The sequence below is a fragment of the Schistocerca gregaria genome, chromosome 10 (assembly GCF_023897955.1).
Source record: "Schistocerca gregaria isolate iqSchGreg1 chromosome 10, iqSchGreg1.2, whole genome shotgun sequence".
NCBI lineage: Eukaryota > Metazoa > Arthropoda > Insecta > Orthoptera > Acrididae > Schistocerca > Schistocerca gregaria.
This window is the reverse complement of record NC_064929.1, coordinates 38,642,094-38,658,851: the sequence shown is the minus strand read 5'-3', so window position 1 is coordinate 38,658,851 and position 16,758 is coordinate 38,642,094. Positions and strand designations below refer to the sequence as shown.

At 47.5% G+C, this 16,758-nt stretch overlaps 8 non-coding genes across 8 annotated transcripts; all 8 read right to left on the bottom strand.

Moving 5' to 3' along the window:
- Window positions 1-6,853: 6,853 nt before the first annotated feature.
- Trnak-cuu (transfer RNA lysine (anticodon CUU)) lies at window positions 6,854-6,926 on the bottom strand. Its single transcript has one exon. It is a non-coding gene; the product is annotated as a tRNA-Lys (tRNA).
- Window positions 6,927-7,377: 451 nt separating this feature from the next.
- Trnar-ucg (transfer RNA arginine (anticodon UCG)) lies at window positions 7,378-7,450 on the bottom strand. Its single transcript has one exon. It is a non-coding gene; the product is annotated as a tRNA-Arg (tRNA).
- Window positions 7,451-8,354: 904 nt separating this feature from the next.
- On the bottom strand, window positions 8,355-8,427 carry Trnan-auu (transfer RNA asparagine (anticodon AUU)). Its single transcript has one exon. It is a non-coding gene; the product is annotated as a tRNA-Asn (tRNA).
- A 1,454-nt stretch (window positions 8,428-9,881) lies between these two features.
- Window positions 9,882-9,954, bottom strand: Trnak-cuu (transfer RNA lysine (anticodon CUU)). Its single transcript has one exon. It is a non-coding gene; the product is annotated as a tRNA-Lys (tRNA).
- Window positions 9,955-10,405: 451 nt separating this feature from the next.
- Trnar-ucg (transfer RNA arginine (anticodon UCG)) lies at window positions 10,406-10,478 on the bottom strand. The gene has a single exon. It is a non-coding gene; the product is annotated as a tRNA-Arg (tRNA).
- Window positions 10,479-11,382: 904 nt separating this feature from the next.
- On the bottom strand, window positions 11,383-11,455 carry Trnan-auu (transfer RNA asparagine (anticodon AUU)). Its single transcript has one exon. It is a non-coding gene; the product is annotated as a tRNA-Asn (tRNA).
- A 1,454-nt stretch (window positions 11,456-12,909) lies between these two features.
- On the bottom strand, window positions 12,910-12,982 carry Trnak-cuu (transfer RNA lysine (anticodon CUU)). The gene has a single exon. It is a non-coding gene; the product is annotated as a tRNA-Lys (tRNA).
- A 451-nt stretch (window positions 12,983-13,433) lies between these two features.
- On the bottom strand, window positions 13,434-13,506 carry Trnar-acg (transfer RNA arginine (anticodon ACG)). Its single transcript has one exon. It is a non-coding gene; the product is annotated as a tRNA-Arg (tRNA).
- Window positions 13,507-16,758: the final 3,252 nt, after the last annotated feature.

Below are 16,758 nucleotides of genomic sequence, written 5' to 3'. Positions count from 1 at the left end.
TTAATCAGAAAAACGTTAATTTACATCTGCAGCGGAAAAAAATTCCGTTCCGCCCAGCGTAGGGCTCGAACCCACGACCCTGTGAATAATAGTCTCATGCTCTACCGACTTTTTTTTTTTTTTTGTTTTTTAGAGACTGGTGCCTTAAACCAGCGCCTTAGACCGCTTTTTTTTTTTTTTTCGCCTTAACCACTTTTTTTTTGCCTTATCCATTTTTTTTGTTTTTTGTTTTTTTTTTGTTCGTTGTAATTTGTATATTCGTTTGTTTTCTATCCATCTTCTTTGCTCGTTGCTACTGTCTGTTTTGCGCTTTTGTTTCATGCAAAATACACCTAATTTAATATGTCGTAGAAATAACTGCTCCTGGGAAGGACATATTCTTGATCTCATACGTTGCTTTATTCAGAATCACAATGAGAGAAATTTAAGTCTTTGCAGTGAGTATAACCTTGACTATAGTACAGGAAAAACGAATTGTTATAACAGATATTCATGTTATCCACGTCCTACTTCATCTCAAGGACGATGTGAAGAAAATTTTGAAATGTTGACTGATACCGGTGCCCATATTGGTTGGTTGTGCGCCAGTGTTGGTGTGAGAGATATACTTGAAAATCTAAGACATTAGGCGCACTGCCGGACAGAATATAGTGGATAAAATGTCCCATAAGCCATAGGTAGCTGTTATGTTTGGCTGCAGGGAAGAGTCGGTAGTCCGGGCGCAGAATGTCGCTGATCTGAATCGCATGAGGCGCAGTCCGGTTGAGCACAGCGAGTTTTTTGCGCGTCCAATTCCAGATGTGCACTTGATCCTTGCAGACAAACAGATGTGCAATAGTCTCAACCATGTGGCACAAGTCGCAGTAGGGACTGGGTGCAAGATTAATCCTGTGCCGCTTTTCTTTCGTCGGAATAGTGTCAGCGACCACGTCATACCATTTGGAGCGGACATCTGTCGGAAGCGTTGGATTATGGATGTTAGCCCAAACGAGGGACCAATTGCAAGCCGGATACTTCTTTTCCAAGGGCCCAGGCAGTGACGGCCGAAGTAAGTGGCGGTACAGTTTTACCGTCGGCTTCTTGAAAAGCTCGTCGTCGAGATAGCTACTTTCAAGGTAATACAGTGCTATATGCTGAAAGTGCGGGCCGACGTGGCCAATGTCCACAGGCGGAGATATATTGCGGGGGCGGGACAGTTGATAGAGCCGCTTCGTGACGGTGTCCTCGCTGGCGGTGAGTATCTGCCATGAGCGTTTCAGATACAGGGCTAGGGCATGAATGCCGGGGTTTTTCAAGCCAAGGCCTCCCATATCGCATGGCAGTGCTGTCGTGGTGAAGGAAACCTTAAAAATATTGAGCTTCCAGACGTACCAGGCGGCCGCCGCTAGGAGTGATCTTGCTACTGTGGGTGGCATAGGTAGGACGGCGGCAACAAATTGTAATTTGGAGAGGGCATAAGAGTTGACGAAAAAGGCTCGCTGCAGACGATCGAGGTGTCGCATGTTCTGGTCGCGCAGGAGTGCTTTTATCGCCTGAATTTTGGGTATCCAATTTTTGTGAGACATGTCCAGAGGCCGGGCCGTAACGTAGAGACCAAGGTGTTTTCTAGTCTGTACACAGGGCAGCCAAGCTTCGCCTGTGATAGGTCGTTCTTGACCAAGCGTTAAGGCGGCGGATTTATTGACGTTTAACATGGCACCACTATCTCTTTGGAATTCCTCAAGAATGCGTTTCGCTGCGGTGACATCGCGAACGTCGTTAAGAAGCACGCTGACATCGTCTGCGTAAGCTTGGACCACAGACTTGATACCATAAAACTGGAATCCAGGGAGGCTATGATGTAGATGGCGCAACAAGGGTTCCATGAGGATCGCATAGAGCGTCGTTGAAAGTGGACAGCCTTGCTTGATACCCCGTGAGAGCTGGACGTACTCCGTCAATGTATTATTGATCAGGAAGCGTGTACGGGTACCACTGATACAGTTGTTGATGAGGTGGATAAAATTAAGACTGAAGCCCATTGATTCCATCACGCCGCTGAGATAGTGATAGTCAGCTCGATCGTAAGCCTTATCGAAGTCAAGAAATGCTATGGCCATAGGAGTACGGGTGGCCCAGGTGAGGGAGACGAGATCCCGATATAGCGCCAAAATGGTGGACAGCGACCGACCACGGATCGCACTCATTTGGTATGGTCCCAGAAGATAGGGTAACAGCTGCCGTAATCGGGCATTGAGGGCGCGTCAGAAGCTTAAGGTCGGCATTGAGCAGAGTAATGGGCCGCAGATCTTTGGTGGTGGTCGGCGTCGGCGTCTTAGGTATTAAAACAGTTAACCCTTCTGTGAAGGCTGGGGGTAGAGCAATCCCACGTAGTACTTCATTGTACATCTCTGTGAGTTCGTCCCCTAATATAGGCCAATATTTGACGTAAAACTCGACAGAGAGCCCGTCCGTGCCCGGAGATTTATTTCGTGGCGCAGCAAGCAGGGCATCCTTCAGTTCTTCTTTGGTAAAGGGAGCAAGCAGGTCCCGATTGAGGTCGTCGGTAATGCAGTACGGCGGGGGTCCAGAATGATACCAATCTCGCACTTTCTCATGTGGTACACCAGCACAGGTGTAAAGTGCAGCAAAGTGGTTGGTAACATGGTTTTTGATGTCTCGCTGTAGGGTATAACAAGCACCGTCTGCATCCTGCAACTTATGAATAAGTTTCCTACGCGCTGCACGTAACTGTTGGACGATATGATGGACTGACGTCTGCTGTTGCGGCAAGTTTGTGGAGTCACGTGCTCGAATCTGGTGGCCGACGGCGGTGCAGCCCGTCAAGGATGTAATCTTGGCTTGGAGTCTGCGTACGTGCGTGATGTTATTAGGCACCTGATGATAATCCCGGTACAATTCTCGCAGGGCACAGAAATAGAATTCAGTGATTTCCTTCTCATCGCGAGCGCGAATCCGGGCGTGGTGCTTGATGCAAGTAATGAGTTTCCCCTTTGCATGAAGCGTCCACCAATCAATCCACGTGGAATACGTGGGCCTGCTTGATGTTACGGAGTGCCAAACTGACCGGATCTCACGCTCTAAAGTGGCGTCTTGTAAGAGGCGACAGTTGAGTTGCCATCGTCCGAAGCCTCTATAAACTTTCTGCGGTGAGTGATTAAAGACGATGTGGTAAGCGATATGGTCACTGAAATTAACGGGCCAATATTCGCAAGTTCCCACGTCGGCTAAAAGACCGCGTTGCACATATATGCGATCTAACCTGCTGGAAGATGTCTGCGTAAAGTGAGTAAAGGCAACTTCATCTGGGTGTAAGGTCGCCCACGTGTCGACTGACTGCAATTCTGTAACCAGTGTTAGCAGTTCCTGGCTGAAGTTAAAGTTCGGCGTTTGATCGGTGCGGCGCAATACGCAGTTAAAGTCACCACCCATAATAATACGCAGACGCAAGTCGGTGATTAGATTCGCTATCTCTCCCGTGTAAAACTCCCTCCTCGCCGCTCGCGCGTTGGAACCGGAAGGGGCGTACACATTAAGAAGGAGTACATCATGGAACTGTGCGGCAATGCCTCGTCCGGTAGGTAACATGGACAAACAAGAACATTCAATGCCTTCCCGATACAGAATGATCGTACCTGCCTCCGTCCCTATATTGACAATGGCGTCGTAACCGGGTACGTCGGCTAGGAGTGGAGTCAGTGCTTCCTGTACGAACAGAATGTCTATATCAGCGGCCCGTAAATAATGTCGAAGGCTGTGGATTTTTGCTTGAGAGACAATGCGGTTAACATTTATGGTAGAAATCTTATAGGATTGTCGTGAACGGAGCAATGTGGGATGAGTGGTCATCTGCAGATGAAAACAGGTACGATTTTTATCCCTTCATCAGTCGTCCGCTTCGGAGGTCGTATAAGTCTAGACGTCGCCGTCCGTGGACGCTGCATTGCGCCGAGACGTAAGCAGCGTATCACCAGTTGCCATCGGTTCTTCACGCTCGGGATTGCCAGTCATATCTTCAATATCATCCGCCCAATTATCGACAGGCACAGCCGTCGTCGCGCCTGCTGCAGCAGTTCCGGAACCGCATTGCGGGCCGTCACCCTGCACATCTGCAACTTGGGCCGTCCGCGGTGGTGCACTAATATGTGCCCTCCCCGTGTCAAGGTTGGATACATCATCGTCAATATTCATGGGTGAGGCCAACGACGGAAGATAATCTTCGGTCCCCGAAGTGTCATCGCAGATCATGCGGCCCGCGTGTTTGGCCTTTTCACGCAAGGGAGGTGCCGATTGAGCTGCCGCCGGACGAGCGATCCGACGTTTCTTGTGCTTTTTCGGGGAGGACCCACTGACAGAGGCTTCCGCATTCTTTAAAGGAAGAGGAAGAGCCTCTGTCTCTTGCTGGCTGTCAGTGGCGGTAGTGGCCGCCTCCACAACGTCAACCCTGGCTTCCTCACGTGAGTCGTCACAGGGCACCGCGGCTAGTAAGCCAGCGACCGGCAAGGCTTCCTGAGCGGTAGAGATTTCCATAGGTACATCTCCGTCATTCGTAACATCTGCCACACTAAGTCCGACTTCCGCAGCCGACGCAGTGGGTGTATTTGCACGGACCGCCGCTACATAAGTAGTCGGTAATATTGTCGGTTGCGGGGGAGGGCCCAGTTCACCCGCAGGCAGCTGCGTTACACGTCGTTGGATGCACTGTGCCCGGACGTGTCCCGTGGAATTACAGCCTGAACATGTACGAGGCTGTCCCTCATATATGATTATCGCCCTATATCCACAAATCGTTAGGTAGGACGGAATATGCCGTTGCAATTCGATCTTAATTTGCCGCACACCGTTCAAAACAGGGTACTTATGGAACGAGGCCCACTTTTCGGCAATGTTACTGATAATTTTGCCGTAGGACTTAATAGAAGCATTAATTTGTTCGGCCGAGATTTCAAAAGGCAACTCGAAAATCCTGACGGTACGAATACCAAGACCAGCGTGGACAACAGTCACCTCACCAACATTCCCGTCACTGTGTCGAAATTTATAGGTACCGCCACATGAATCGATGATTTTGTCGCACAATTCTGGGTCACGCAATTTGATATAAACTGTGCTACTGACAATAGACAAATGGATACCAATGATATCGGTGGGAGGCAATTTTACGTCTTCATCGAGAAATCGTTCGACTTCGTAATATTTCGGTCGAGAAAAACTTCCATCAAACATAAACTTCAAAGTATCTTTCCGCTCTGGGTGATCCATGTTAGGTTCTATTCGTTACAAACAAGATGTTTGCGCGCCGCAACGGCCCTCGACTCACCACGTGCCGCACCGCAGGCCGCAGCTGAGCATGTAAACAACGCTCCAGGCACGTCCGACCTGCACGACGGCCGCGCCTCGACTTCCGACTGAGCTAGCCGTGCTGCCTCGTTGGATACCTGCTGGGTAGCAGATCACACTGTACTCGTTTGGGTTGGGTGGTCCCATACAGAATCTCTCCATTCTGCCTAATGTTTTCCTAACGTCACACTCGTCACGTACTTCACTTTTATTTCATAATCATTTCTGAGAGGTAAAGGAATTGCATGACAATCTGCAGAGCTTGCGGCGTCAAAATTAACACACATACTTGATGTGACTCAAAAGCCGAACGAGTTACTTTCCGACGTTGTTTTAGATGTGCAAGTGCTAGTCAAAACTCGCGGTGAGGGCACTCTGCCGACCATTTCGCTAGTTAACACCGGTCTTGTTGTGTGTTTCAGGCTCAAGACAATCTCCAAGCACAGAATGGTCAACAGCAACATTCAGACGGTTTCGTACTGCTCAATTGCTACATTAAAACGGTATGTTTGTTTTTCAGAACTGGAAAAACACGACCGTGACAGAATTCGAACCTGCAATTTTCGGATCCGAAGTCCGACGCCTTATATATTACGCCACACTTTCACTGAAGACCAGGTACAATTTATATACGACTCATCTCGAAACACTCACGATCCTGAGGAATTGTGTTTTCGTTCCACACAGCCGCTGCCCCTTACTGTTTCTCGCCCATTCGTTACATTCAACCTCTTACGATACCGACCAAACATAGACAGGAAAACAAGACCACACACTTTGAGCATTCGGAATCGATGGCAGGGTGTCCCTCGCCGCATTTGCTACAATGGCAATTTGCTACTTCTGCAGAAGCGGCGGCGGCGACGACGACGACGACGACCACGAGAGGCTCTGAGATTTGTGAGAAGTACATCTATAGAATGTAATTCAAACTGCCTCGTCCCACCTTATGCCGTACTGCTTTGGCAAATGCTTTATCTGCGCCATTTGCCTTAATCACATCTGAGAGTAATTCTTAATAATACGCCTGTCGCTAATGGTTCCTCATCACAGATACTGTTTGCTATACGGCCACGATACGCAACTGATTTCCAAGATTCGTCTTCCTCCTGTGAGGATGGAACTCACGAAACGTGGTTTACTAGACCAATGCTCTACCACTGAGCTAAACAGGCGCCGCCTAGCGGCACTTTTGCGTACTTCGTCCGTACGGTCGTCTGAATCATCAGACTTGAGCTGACAACACTTCATATTTTCTACTAATATTTGCAGCTATGGCGACCCATTACTGCTTGGCTACACATCTGACACGTAGCCGATGTTCTCTCCAAACAAAACCACCTGCACTTCAGAACATGAGTTTCACACATGTCTACAAAATCACCTTCACCTTCAAATACAGTTTTCTTGCGACTGATGGAGACGTAGGCAAATTTTAAAGTTGCTATTTCCATTACACCACGTTAATCAGAAAATCGGTAATTTAAATCTGCAGCGGAAAAAAATTCCGTTCCGCCCAGCGTAGGGCTCGAACCCACGACCCTGTGAATAAGAGTCTCATGCTCTACCGACTGAGCTAGCCGTGCTGCCTCGTTGGATACCTGCTGGGTAGCAGATCACACTGTACTCGTTTGGGTTGGGTGGTCCCATACAGTATCTCTCCATGCTGCCTAATGTTTTCCTAACGTCACACTCGTCACGTTCTTCACTTTTATTTCATAATCATTTCTGAGAGGTAAAGGAATTGCATGACAATCTGCAGAGCTTGCGGCGTCAAAATTAACACACATACTTGATGTGACTCAAAAGCCGAACGAGTTACTTTCCGACGTTGTTTTAGATGTGCAAGTGCTAGTCAAAACTCGCGGTGAGGGCACTCTGCCGACCATTTCGCTAGTTAACACCGGTCTTGTTGTGTGTGTTTCAGGCTAAAGACCATCTCCAAGCACAGAATGGTCAACAGCAACATTCAGACGGTTTCGTACTGCTCAATTTCTACTTTAAAACGGTATGTTTCTTTTTCAGAACTGGAAAACGCGACCGTGACAGGATTCGAACCTGCAATCTTCGGATCCGATGTCCGACGCCTTATCCATTAGGCCACACGGTCACTGACGACCAAGTACAACTTATATACGACTCATATCGAAACGCTCACGCTCCTGAGGAATTGTGTTTTCGTTCCACACAGCCGCTGCCCCTTACTCTTTCCCGCCCATTCGTTACATTCAACCTCTTACGAGACCGACCAAACATAGACAGGAAAACAAGACCACACACTTTGAGCATTCGGAATCGATGGCAGGGTGTCCCTCGCCGCATTTGCTACAATGGCAATTTGCTACTTCTGCAGAAGCGGCGGCGGCGACGACGACGACGACCACGAGAGGCTCTGAGATTTGTGAGAAGTACATCTATAGAATGTAATTCAAACTGCCTCGTCCCACCTTATGCCGTACTGCTTTGGCAAATGCTTTATCTGCGCCATTTGCCTTAATCACATCTGAGAGTAATTCTTAATAATACGCCTGTCGCTAATGGTTCCTCATCACAGATACTGTTTGCTATACGGCCACGATACGCAACTGATTTCCCAGATTCGTCTTCCTCCTGTGAGGATGGAACTCACGAACCCTGGTTTACTAGACCAATGCTCTACCACTGAGCTAAACAGGCGCCGCCTAGTGGCACTTTTGTGTACTTCGTCCGTACGGTCGTCTGAATCATCAGACTTCAGCTGACAACACTTCATATTTTCGACTAATATTTGCAGCTATGGCGACCCATTACTGCTTGGCTACACATCTGACACGTAGCCGATGTTCTCTCCAAACAAAACCACCTGCACTACAGAACATGACTTTCACACATGTCTACAAAATCACCTTCACCTTCAAATACAGTTTTCTTGCGACTGATGGAGACGTAGGCAAATTTTAAAGTTGCTATTTCCATTACATCACGTTAATCAGAAAAACGTTAATTTACATCTGCAGCGGAAAAAAATTCCGTTCCGCCCAGCGTAGGGCTCGAACCCACGACCCTGTGAATAATAGTCTCATGCTCTACCGACTGAGCTAGCCGTGCTGCCTCGTTGGACACCTGCTGGGTAGCAGATCACACTGTACTCGTTTGGGTTGGGTGGTCCCATACAGAATCTCTCCATGCTGCCTAATGTTTTCCTAACGTCACACTCGTCACGTACTTCACTTTTATTTCATAATCATTTCTGAGAGGTAAAGGAATTGCATGACAATCTGCAGAGCTTGCGGCGTCAAAATTAACACACATACTTGATGTGACTCAAAAGCCGAACGAGTTACTTTCCGACGTTGTTTTAGATGTGCAAGTGCTAGTCAAAACTCGCGGTGAGGGCACTCTGCCGACCATTTCGCTAGTTAACACCGGTCTTGTTGTGTGTTTCAGGCTCAAGACAATCTCCAAGCACAGAATGGTCAACAGCAACATTCAGACGGTTTCGTACTGCTCAATTGCTACATTAAAACGGTATGTTTGTTTTTCAGAACTGGAAAAACACGACCGTGACAGAATTCGAACCTGCAATTTTCGGATCCGAAGTCCGACGCCTTATATATTACGCCACACTTTCACTGACGACCAGGTACAATTTATATACGACTCATCTCGAAACACTCACGATCCTGAGGAATTGTGTTTTCGTTCCACACAGCCGCTGCCCCTTACTGTTTCTCGCCCATTCGTTACATTCAACCTCTTACGATACCGACCAAACATAGACAGGAAAACAAGACCACACACTTTGAGCATTCGGAATCGATGGCAGGGTGTCCCTCGCCGCATTTGCTACAATGGCAATTTGCTACTTCTGCAGAAGCGGCGGCGGCGGCGACGATGACGACGACGACGACGACGACGACGACGACGACCGCGAGAGGCTCTGAGATTTGTGAGAAGTACATCTATAGAATGTAATTCAGACTGCCTCGTCCCACCTTATGCCGTACTGTTTTGGCAAATGCTTTATCTGCGCCATTCGCCTTATTCCCATCTGAGAGTAATTCTTAATAATACGCCTGTCGCTAATTGTTCCTCATCACAGATACTGTTTGCTATACGGCCACGATACGCAACTGATTTCCAAGATTCGTCTTCCTCCTGTGAGGATGGAACTCACGAAACGTGGTTTACTAGACCAATGCTCTACCACTGAGCTAAACAGGCGCCGCCTAGCGGCACTTTTGCGTACTTCGTCCGTACGGTCGTCTGAATCATCAGACTTCAGCTGACAACACTTCATATTTTCTACTAATATTTGCAGCTATGGCGACCCATTACTGCTTGGCTACACATCTGACACGTAGCCGATGTTCTCTCCAAACAAAACCACCTGCACTTCAGAACATGAGTTTCACACATGTCTACAAAATCACCTTCACCTTCAAATACAGTTTTCTTGCGACTGATGGAGACGTAGGCAAATTTTAAAGTTGCTATTTCCATTACACCACGTTAATCAGAAAATCGGTAATTTAAATCTGCAGCGGAAAAAAATTCCGTTCCGCCCAGCGTAGGGCTCGAACCCACGACCCTGTGAATAAGAGTCTCATGCTCTACCGACTGAGCTAGCCGTGCTGCCTCGTTGGATACCTGCTGGGTAGCAGATCACACTGTACTCGTTTGGGTTGGGTGGTCCCATACAGTATCTCTCCATGCTGCCTAATGTTTTCCTAACGTCACACTCGTCACGTTCTTCACTTTTATTTCATAATCATTTCTGAGAGGTAAAGGAATTGCATGACAATCTGCAGAGCTTGCGGCGTCAAAATTAACACACATACTTGATGTGACTCAAAAGCCGAACGAGTTACTTTCCGACGTTGTTTTAGATGTGCAAGTGCTAGTCAAAACTCGCGGTGAGGGCACTCTGCCGACCATTTCGCTAGTTAACACCGGTCTTGTTGTGTGTGTTTCAGGCTAAAGACCATCTCCAAGCACAGAATGGTCAACAGCAACATTCAGACGGTTTCGTACTGCTCAATTTCTACTTTAAAACGGTATGTTTCTTTTTCAGAACTGGAAAACGCGACCGTGACAGGATTCGAACCTGCAATCTTCGGATCCGATGTCCGACGCCTTATCCATTAGGCCACACGGTCACTGACGACCAAGTACAACTTATATACGACTCATATCGAAACGCTCACGCTCCTGAGGAATTGTGTTTTCGTTCCACACAGCCGCTGCCCCTTACTCTTTCCCGCCCATTCGTTACATTCAACCTCTTACGAGACCGACCAAACATAGACAGGAAAACAAGACCACACACTTTGAGCATTCGGAATCGATGGCAGGGTGTCCCTCGCCGCATTTGCTACAATGGCAATTTGCTACTTCTGCAGAAGCGGCGGCGGCGACGACGACGACGACCACGAGAGGCTCTGAGATTTGTGAGAAGTACATCTATAGAATGTAATTCAAACTGCCTCGTCCCACCTTATGCCGTACTGCTTTGGCAAATGCTTTATCTGCGCCATTTGCCTTAATCACATCTGAGAGTAATTCTTAATAATACGCCTGTCGCTAATGGTTCCTCATCACAGATACTGTTTGCTATACGGCCACGATACGCAACTGATTTCCCAGATTCGTCTTCCTCCTGTGAGGATGGAACTCACGAACCCTGGTTTACTAGACCAATGCTCTACCACTGAGCTAAACAGGCGCCGCCTAGTGGCACTTTTGTGTACTTCGTCCGTACGGTCGTCTGAATCATCAGACTTCAGCTGACAACACTTCATATTTTCGACTAATATTTGCAGCTATGGCGACCCATTACTGCTTGGCTACACATCTGACACGTAGCCGATGTTCTCTCCAAACAAAACCACCTGCACTACAGAACATGACTTTCACACATGTCTACAAAATCACCTTCACCTTCAAATACAGTTTTCTTGCGACTGATGGAGACGTAGGCAAATTTTAAAGTTGCTATTTCCATTACATCACGTTAATCAGAAAAACGTTAATTTACATCTGCAGCGGAAAAAAATTCCGTTCCGCCCAGCGTAGGGCTCGAACCCACGACCCTGTGAATAATAGTCTCATGCTCTACCGACTGAGCTAGCCGTGCTGCCTCGTTGGACACCTGCTGGGTAGCAGATCACACTGTACTCGTTTGGGTTGGGTGGTCCCATACAGAATCTCTCCATGCTGCCTAATGTTTTCCTAACGTCACACTCGTCACGTACTTCACTTTTATTTCATAATCATTTCTGAGAGGTAAAGGAATTGCATGACAATCTGCAGAGCTTGCGGCGTCAAAATTAACACACATACTTGATGTGACTCAAAAGCCGAACGAGTTACTTTCCGACGTTGTTTTAGATGTGCAAGTGCTAGTCAAAACTCGCGGTGAGGGCACTCTGCCGACCATTTCGCTAGTTAACACCGGTCTTGTTGTGTGTTTCAGGCTCAAGACAATCTCCAAGCACAGAATGGTCAACAGCAACATTCAGACGGTTTCGTACTGCTCAATTGCTACATTAAAACGGTATGTTTGTTTTTCAGAACTGGAAAAACACGACCGTGACAGAATTCGAACCTGCAATTTTCGGATCCGAAGTCCGACGCCTTATATATTACGCCACACTTTCACTGACGACCAGGTACAATTTATATACGACTCATCTCGAAACACTCACGATCCTGAGGAATTGTGTTTTCGTTCCACACAGCCGCTGCCCCTTACTGTTTCTCGCCCATTCGTTACATTCAACCTCTTACGATACCGACCAAACATAGACAGGAAAACAAGACCACACACTTTGAGCATTCGGAATCGATGGCAGGGTGTCCCTCGCCGCATTTGCTACAATGGCAATTTGCTACTTCTGCAGAAGCGGCGGCGGCGGCGACGATGACGACGACGACGACGACGACGACGACGACGACCGCGAGAGGCTCTGAGATTTGTGAGAAGTACATCTATAGAATGTAATTCAGACTGCCTCGTCCCACCTTATGCCGTACTGCTTTGGCAAATGCTTTATCTGCGCCATTTGCCTTAATCCCATCTGAGAGTAATTCTTAATAATACGCCTGTCGCTAATTGTTCCTCATCACAGATACTGTTTGCTATACGGCCACGATACGCAACTGATTTCCAAGATTCGTCTTCCTCCTGTGAGGATGGAACTCACGAAACCTGGTTTACTAGACCAATGCTCTACCACTGAGCTAAACAGGCGCCGCCTAGCGGCACTTTTGCGTACTTCGTCCGTACGGTCGTCTGAATCATCAGACTTCAGCTGACAACACTTCATATTTTCTACTAATATTTGCAGCTATGGCGACCCATTACTGCTTGGTTACACATCTGACACGTAGCCGATGTTCTCTCCAAACAAAACCACCTGCACTTCAGAACATGAGTTTCACACATGTCTACAAAATCACCTTCACCTTCAAATACAGTTTTCTTGCGACTGATGGAGACGTAGGCAAATTTTAAAGTTGCTATTTCCATTACACCACGTTAATCAGAAAATCGGTAATTTACATCTGCAGCGGAAAAAAATTCCGTTCCGCCCAGCGTAGGGCTCGAACCCACGACCCTGTGAATAAGAGTCTCATGCTCTACCGACTGAGCTAGCCGTGCTGCCTCGTCGGATACCTGCTGGGTAGCAGATCACACTGTACTCGTTTGGGTTGGGTGGTCCCATACAGTATCTCTCCATGCTGCCTAATGTTTTCCTAACGTCACACTCGTCACGTTCTTCACTTTTATTTCATAATCATTTCTGAGAGGTAAAGGAATTGCATGACAATCTGCAGAGCTTGCGGCGTCAAAATTAACACACATACTTGATGTGACTCAAAAGCCGAACGAGTTACTTTCCGACGTTGTTTTAGATGTGCAAGTACCAGTCAAAACTCGCGGTGAGGGCACTCTGCCGACCATTTCGCTAGTTAACACCGGTCTTGTTGTGTGTGTTTCAGGCTAAAGACCATCTCCAAGCACAGAATGGTCAACAGCAACATTCAGACGGTTTCGTACTGCTCAATTTCTACTTTAAAACGGTATGTTTCTTTTTCAGAACTGGAAAACGCGACCGTGACAGGATTCGAACCTGCAATCTTCGGATCCGTAGTCCGACGCCTTATCCATTAGGCCACACGGTCACTGACGACCAAGCACAACTTACATACGACTCATATCGAAACGCTCACGCCCCTGAGGAATTGTGTTTTCGTTCCACACAGCCGCTGCCCCTTACTCCTTCCCGCCCATTCGTTACATTCAACCTCTTACGAGACCGACCAAACATAGACAGGAAAACAAGACCACACACTTTGAGCATTCGGAATCGATGGCAGGGTGTCCCTCGCCGCATTTGCTACAATGGCAATTTGCTACTTCTGCAGAAGCGGCGGCGGCGACGACGACGACGACCACGAGAGGCTCTGAGATTTGTGAGAAGTACATCTATAGAATGTAATTCAAACTGCCTCGTCCCACCTTATGCCGTACTGCTTTGGCAAATGCTTTATCTGCGCCATTTGCCTTAATCACATCTGAGAGTAATTCTTAATAATACGCCTGTCGCTAATGGTTCCTCATCACAGATACTGTTTGCTATACGGCCACGATACGCAACTGATTTCCCAGATTCGTCTTCCTCCTGTGAGGATGGAACTCACGAACCCTGGTTTACTAGACCAATGCTCTACCACTGAGCTAAACAGGCGCCGCCTAGTGGCACTTTTGTGTACTTCGTCCGTACGGTCGTCTGAATCATCAGACTTGAGCTGACAACACTTCATATTTTCTACTAATATTTGCAGCTATGGCGACCCATTACTGCTTGGCTACACATCTGACACGTAGCCGATGTTCTCTCCAAACAAAACCACCTGCACTACAGAACATGACTTTCACACATGTCTACAAAATCACCTTCACCTTCAAATACAGTTTTCTTGCGCCTGATGGAGACGTAGGCAAATTTTAAAGTTGCTATTTCCATTACATCACGTTAATCAGAAAAACGTTAATTTACATCTGCAGCGGAAAAAAATTCCGTTCCGCCCAGCGTAGGGCTCGAACCCACGACCCTGTGAATAATAGTCTCATGCTCTACCGACTTTTTTTTTTTTTTTTGTTTTTTAGAGACTGGTGCCTTAAACCAGCGCCTTAGACCGCTTTTTTTTTTTTTTCGCCTTAACCACTTTTTTTTTGCCTTATCCATTTTTTTTGTTTTTTGTTTTTTTTTTTTGTTCGTTGTAATTTGTATATTCGTTTGTTTTCTATCCATCTTCTTTGCTCGTTGCTACTGTCTGTTTTGCGCTTTTGTTTCATGCAAAATACACCTAATTTAATATGTCGTAGAAATAACTGCTCCTGGGAAGGACATATTCTTGATCTCATACGTTGCTTTATTCAGAATCACAATGAGAGAAATTTAAGTCTTTGCAGTGAGTATAACCTTGACTATAGTACAGGAAAAACGAATTGTTATAACAGATATTCATGTTATCCACGTCCTACTTCATCTCAAGGACGATGTGAAGAAAATTTTGAAATGTTGACTGATACCGGTGCCCATATTGGTTGGTTGTGCGCCAGTGTTGGTGTGAGAGATATACTTGAAAATCTAAGACATTAGGCGCACTGCCGGACAGAATATAGTGGATAAAATGTCCCATAAGCCATAGGTAGCTGTTATGTTTGGCTGCAGGGAAGAGTCGGTAGTCCGGGCGCAGAATGTCGCTGATCTGAATCGCATGAGGCGCAGTCCGGTTGAGCACAGCGAGTTTTTTGCGCGTCCAATTCCAGATGTGCACTTGATCCTTGCAGACAAACAGATGTGCAATAGTCTCAACCATGTGGCACAAGTCGCAGTAGGGACTGGGTGCAAGATTAATCCTGTGCCGCTTTTCTTTCGTCGGAATAGTGTCAGCGACCACGTCATACCATTTGGAGCGGACATCTGTCGGAAGCGTTGGATTATGGATGTTAGCCCAAACGAGGGACCAATTGCAAGCCGGATACTTCTTTTCCAAGGGCCCAGGCAGTGACGGCCGAAGTAAGTGGCGGTACAGTTTTACCGTCGGCTTCTTGAAAAGCTCGTCGTCGAGATAGCTACTTTCAAGGTAATACAGTGCTATATGCTGAAAGTGCGGGCCGACGTGGCCAATGTCCACAGGCGGAGATATATTGCGGGGGCGGGACAGTTGATAGAGCCGCTTCGTGACGGTGTCCTCGCTGGCGGTGAGTATCTGCCATGAGCGTTTCAGATACAGGGCTAGGGCATGAATGCCGGGGTTTTTCAAGCCAAGGCCTCCCATATCGCATGGCAGTGCTGTCGTGGTGAAGGAAACCTTAAAAATATTGAGCTTCCAGACGTACCAGGCGGCCGCCGCTAGGAGTGATCTTGCTACTGTGGGTGGCATAGGTAGGACGGCGGCAACAAATTGTAATTTGGAGAGGGCATAAGAGTTGACGAAAAAGGCTCGCTGCAGACGATCGAGGTGTCGCATGTTCTGGTCGCGCAGGAGTGCTTTTATCGCCTGAATTTTGGGTATCCAATTTTTGTGAGACATGTCCAGAGGCCGGGCCGTAACGTAGAGACCAAGGTGTTTTCTAGTCTGTACACAGGGCAGCCAAGCTTCGCCTGTGATAGGTCGTTCTTGACCAAGCGTTAAGGCGGCGGATTTATTGACGTTTAACATGGCACCACTATCTCTTTGGAATTCCTCAAGAATGCGTTTCGCTGCGGTGACATCGCGAACGTCGTTAAGAAGCACGCTGACATCGTCTGCGTAAGCTTGGACCACAGACTTGATACCATAAAACTGGAATCCAGGGAGGCTATGATGTAGATGGCGCAACAAGGGTTCCATGAGGATCGCATAGAGCGTCGTTGAAAGTGGACAGCCTTGCTTGATACCCCGTGAGAGCTGGACGTACTCCGTCAATGTATTATTGATCAGGAAGCGTGTACGGGTACCACTGATACAGTTGTTGATGAGGTGGATAAAATTAAGACTGAAGCCCATTGATTCCATCACGCCGCTGAGATAGTGATAGTCAGCTCGATCGTAAGCCTTATCGAAGTCAAGAAATGCTATGGCCATAGGAGTACGGGTGGCCCAGGTGAGGGAGACGAGATCCCGATATAGCGCCAAAATGGTGGACAGCGACCGACCACGGATCGCACTCATTTGGTATGGTCCCAGAAGATAGGGTAACAGCTGCCGTAATCGGGCATTGAGGGCGCGTCAGAAGCTTAAGGTCGGCATTGAGCAGAGTAATGGGCCGCAGATCTTTGGTGGTGGTCGGCGTCGGCGTCTTAGGTATTAAAACAGTTAACCCTTCTGTGAAGGCTGGGGGTAGAGCAATCCCACGTAGTACTTCATTGTACATCTCTGTGA